Source organism: Diabrotica undecimpunctata, chromosome 6, assembly GCF_040954645.1.
Source record: "Diabrotica undecimpunctata isolate CICGRU chromosome 6, icDiaUnde3, whole genome shotgun sequence".
Lineage (NCBI taxonomy): Eukaryota > Metazoa > Arthropoda > Insecta > Coleoptera > Chrysomelidae > Diabrotica > Diabrotica undecimpunctata.
The window spans coordinates 126,325,673-126,331,672 of record NC_092808.1 but is presented as its reverse complement, the minus strand read 5'-3'; positions in this window follow the sequence as shown (position 1 = coordinate 126,331,672).

The window sequence follows — 6,000 nt, the reverse complement described above, 5'->3', positions numbered from 1 at the left end:
CACCGATCCCGACAGAGCCTACAGCAGTGGGAGTTACGCCTTCAACAGCACCCAGCCATTGTGATCAGTGCCGCTTTTAGTGCTCGCGTATCAGTGTTTGTGCGCATCCTACCGGTAAATAAGCCAATTTGTGTCGTGATGATTTGGTCACTGGACCTTACATCCCTCTGTCATGTAAAGACAAAAAATTTTACTTATTGTTTTCACTGCAAAACAGATTGTAAAAACCTTAAATGTTAATAAAAAAAAATCTCAATATTGAATTAGTTTGTTCCAAAGCATGATTTTCGGTGTTACCTTCGGGCTTATGTTCATCTATATCCTCTGTTCCAATGCGTAACAATCCCTCTTGTCACGCCATTTCATGACTGTATTATTGTACTGTTCTCATTAGTCAAACAACATTGTTAACGCTTAATTCTTTTATTGTACATTAACATTACCACTTAACATAGATGTATCATCCGATCGACCATGTCGTCTCCTACCTTCACTATCAACTAGTGTTACGAACTCACAATATTCATAGCTTACTATACTACATCTCCCTAATTAACTTGAATCATAGCTATCACCACAATCAGTCACAAAGTCTTTTAAATAAACTAGTTGTCTTCTTATCCGAGTACCACGACTCAATGTTTCATTGTTATCATTAATATTTTCCGCACTACCTATGTCACTATATAAAATATTCTCAATATTAACATTTTGATCTTCATCATTTATAATAATAGGTTTATATGTGAAATAAACTGATTCCGATCCTACTGATTGCGCTATGTATTATTGTACTGTTCTCATTAGTCAAACAACTTTGTTAACGCTTAATTCTTTTATTGTACATTACAATGAATACACATTCAAGTGTATTCATTGTACCATGCTTCACCATCAACTGTCAACTAGTGTTACCAACTCACAATATTCCACTAATGCAGAGATATGTAAGAGGAGATATGTTGTCATTACAACAAGCAATTTTAGTTCTATCATATAATGATTTAATGACTCCCTTTTAAACATTTATATTGTGATTTGATTTATAATTTAGATATATGTTCATATGTGTTGGTTTTTGTATACATCACTCCCATATCCACTATTTTCCTTTGAGATTAAAACATCCAGAAAAGGCAACGATTTATTTTATTTCTTTTCCATTGTAAGTTTTATTGACTCCTCTTTTTTATCTTTTATTTATATTAACCAGAAGTGTGTTCAAAAGATCATCTACATATTTCCAACGTATTGTGGGCTTTAAATTTTGATTAGGAATATTTGTTTTGAAATCTTCCGTCAATATATTAGCTAATAATGGATTTAAAGCACAGCCTAAAAATTTTGTTTATAGAAATCATTGTTTATATGAAAATAAGTGTTGTCAGTAGATAATGTCAACAGTTCCGTTATAGCTGACACATTTAATTTGGTTCTAGTTGTTAATCTATCATTTTGTAATTTGGTCCTAAATTGTTTTCAAAGTTTCATCTAATGGTACATTTATATATAGACTATTTATTTATATAAAAACTTACTTAGAAAATATTACATATTATACAAACCAAATGTACCAAATTATATTAACATTTAAAAAATATAGATAATTTTAATGAAATTTGTGATTTTTTTTTTTCTATCTAATCGTTGTTTTATTTAAGTTAAGCATAGCCCCAGCTATACAGATCCCTGTTTATAGTAATAACTTCAGTTTGTTTTTGAATAATACATCTACAAAAAAGGTGCTACATATTTGATTCATTCATGCCTTGTAATGTGATTTTTTTGGCTTGCTTAAAAACGTTTTAGAGACCTTTTCTTTGTAATATCAATAAATGAATAATTTCCCCGTTTCGAAATACATTATTCAGCACAGTTATATAAAAATTATTTATTAAATGATGGTTAGTTCCTCGAAAAGCTCTGGCTTTTAATATTTTTTGTTGCGCATATGAACATATATCTAAATTATAAATCAAATCCCAACATAAATGTTAAAATGGATGTCATTAAATCATTATATGATAGAACTAAAATTGCGTGTTCTAATGACAATCCGTTTTTAGAAGAGAAATAATTATTGTAACATCTATTTTAGTAAAAAATGATTATCCGATGTCGGACGTCATGCGTAAGTATGTCAGCATAGTATAAAAAAGAAACTTTGTGGTTAAACTGTGATGTCAGTAATTTCCCCGATTCAAATTCATAATAGGCAACCTACATTACGCGGCTCAGAGTAGTGGGTCAGGCTCTAGACATTAGTCAATATTCATAGCTTACTATACTACAATGACCATAATTTCGGAATCACTTTCTCTGGCATATATTTCTTTTGGTTTTAATTTTTTATGGACCACCTCTTTAGGATTATATTTTCGGTTGCTACGGAGGGTGCCCACAAGATGCGTCTTTCGTTCTAATAATTTGGTTGCCAAGGAGACACTTGTATAATAATTATCCGTATACAGTTCTCTACCAGAATCCAGAAGATCGTCCATTAGAGCAAACACTACATTTGAAGATGCTTGACCGCCATTTTCGGTATTCGCTCCACAATAAACTTGTACAGTTTTATACCGAACTTGTGCCTTTTATTTTTTATGTATTGCATAAATCGTACTCTACCACGAAATGGTACCATGGTCTCGTCAATGCACTTTTTTTACCAGGCGTTAACACTTTTTTAAAATTACTGTAAGGAGGGGAGTAATTTTGCGAAGTCTGTTGTCTGCAAAAGCATTATTATTATCGCTAAAATGCCACTTACTTAGCAATAACCCAAAACGGTTCCTCGACATGAGACGGCTGATTTCATTTTGATATAATAATGATTTTTTCCAATACGATCGTATAGTAGGCAACTTACACAAGCCCATCCATAATAGGTTACCAATAAACCTTTCCATTTCCAGATGATCAGTTAGAGTCCGCTTTTTGATGCGCGATTTTTGTGTCAGTCCTTCTTTCGCCAAACACTGCTCGCCAGGAGATTGGTTTCGTTAACCATGAGAGTAATCACTTCGTCACAAACAAGTATCTTAAAAAAAACTATAGGGATCCCTAATTATATAATCTTCAAAGATTTGAGCTCTAACTCCTGTGTATTTTCCGTCAAAGTCAAAATGCTTAAAAGATGATCCGTTAACAGGGTTCCACTGTAAGTTATTCAAGTCAATTAGGTCATCTTGATGATTACTTCTATTTTCTGGGTCACTTTCAGCTCTGTAACATTTACTTCTTGACATCATTTATTTTTATAATTTTGGGACAAAAACTGCACTAACATCGCTATTTTCATCTTCCGCGTCACTCGAAGCTTGCGAACTAGGAGAGTAAGCATCAGACGAATACACATCACCTATTATTACAGAGTAACTTTCCTCATCCGACATTAGCTCATCCCACAACTGTAAAATGCGTTTCTGCCCTTTTTCGTAATCTTCCATTCACTTTACTACACTGCTATTCTCAAAAACTCTGTTCATCTAAGGAGCTATCAACAGACTGGCTTGCAAGAGTCTCTTGATGCTCGAGACGGTTACTTTGTCCTTGAATACCAGGCAGTGCATGGCATAAGGTATGTACCACATGGCCTCGTAGAAGCAATATAAACTCTTTGGGCCGCGTGGCACAAACCTTAGGCCACCAAAAAGTCTTTCAAAATTCACAAAAAAAAAGACAGATACCCAAAAATATTATTCAAATAGATTATAAAATACCTTAGCAAACAGAGACTATTACAAAAAAATGGTCCCAGGGACCAACAATTTTTATTGTATGGTGGCGCTTAAGGTGTTAATGCTTCCTTGACAACCAAAGACAGTGATTTAATTTTTTATAAAAAAAACCATGAAGATATGAATGCAGGTCGTTTCGAACATTGGTTTCAATACGTTCTGCAACGTGTTGAAGATAAGTGCGTCATCGTTATGGACAGGACAATGCATCATACCATAGTCATCGGAGTGAACAAATTTCCACTTCAAACAGGAAAGTCTGAAATACAACAATGGCTCCGGAAAAAAATATTCCGTACTATGATAGTGCAGTAAGGGTAGAGTTGATGTGTTTAATCAAACAACATCGCCCTAATCATATCGATTAAGTAGTGGATGGAATGGCCCGTGCTCGTGGTGTTACTCTTTTAAGACTTCCACCATAGCTTAAATTGCGAATTAAACCAGATTGAGCTAATTTGGGCACAAACAAGGTTTTATGTGCCACGTCATAATGTAACTTAAAATTGAAGATGTGAAGTGTCTGCTAAATACTGCTATTGATGAAGTTACACCATTAGCATGGCAGAATGCTATTTCCCATGTACGGAAGGTCGAAAAACGAATGTGGGAGTTAGATCTTTATGTTGAGACTATAATCGAATCCGCAGTGATTACGTTAACAGGCTACAACAGCAGTGATAGTGGGAGTAATGATAATCTCCCTTAAATAGACATATTAAGCTGTGAAAATTATTAAATGTAAGTAAAAAAAGCAAAAAATATTATATTATTACAGTTCTGATGAATCTAATTGCAAGCGAATATTCTACAATTAGCGAATAGAGTCTACAATAACACGATCTATCATTTCTACTGTAAGTCTATCTGGGTAATTTCTAGGTGTATATCTTTCTGAGAGAAGTTAAAAATATACAATCGATTAAAAAATATTCCTTCTTTGTATTGTGTTTTAGGGTCCCACACAGCAGCAGCAACTTTAGAGTTAAATTTTTGAGGAGTCTGTATAAATTTGGTGATATTTTGGACATAGTATTTCTATATCTGTATTAAATATAGAGTTCCTTAGATTCGCTGGGAAACTCGAATAGTCTCTCATGTAAATTGGCTGTATATTAGGAATACTATTTAGATATATTTGAAATATGGGTGATATTCTTGATGTGTATAATTTATTTTTAAATTGGCGCAAGTTGTGGGTTTCAACAAATAGTAAAGTAGGTTTTTTCTGCCAGTATTCACTCGTTAGATCAAGTATAAAAAGTTTTTGACACAGTTGTTTTAATTATAAACTTTTCGCATAGGTTTTTTTCTTATATGCAGTAGTGGTTCATTGCACTCTATACTCAAATTAGATGTCGGGGTGCTTATTAGAGCTCCGATACATAATCGAAGGCATTTATTTGATAACACTTCTACTTTTTTTAGGTGAGTTTTGGCTGATTGGTTGTAAAATATGCATCCGTAGTCTAAAATTGATCTTATATAATCATCTGTACATTATTAATGAAATATTAGAATCTACTCCCCAAGTTGTGACTTATTATTCGTAATACATTATAACCTTTTTCAGCTATTGTCACAACATATTCGATATGATCTTTCTAGCTCATTTTTCTATCTAGTATCATCCCCAAATACTTAACTTTAGGTTGAACTTTAAAATGTAAGTTTAGAATTTTTACTAACTTTGGAAGTTTTTGTTTTCTGGAAAATGTGCAAACTTGGGTTTTTTTACAGATATTGTTAAATTTAACTAATAAAAGTCATCAAGTAAATAATTGTGTACATCATTTATCATGTTGCAACCATTTTCTACCTTCTCTTGGTCTACGTAAATACATATGTCATCTGCAAACTGTAGTACTTTACCTTGGTTACTATTTACTATGCTTTTACCTATATCCGAAGTGTAAATACTTAGCATAATACATTGGGCTTAGGATACTTCCTTGGGGTATCCCAATATTTGTTATTCTGAGGCCCACTATTTTGTTGTCAATTTGAATACAAAACTCTATTAAAAGGTAAAAGAAATAATAAGTTAGACTTACTCACAATCAATTTAATTTAACTAATCGGACGACCGGTTTCGCTTTCTATAATATGCAAAGCATCTTCAGGTCACGATACAAAGTTAAAATGCTGAAAATAATAATCCCATATTAGGGTGTTGTCTAATAAAGATAAAAAACATAGGTAGGTGATATAAATTATATGAATTACAGTAACTATGCCAATATTACATGTCTGTGGTTTT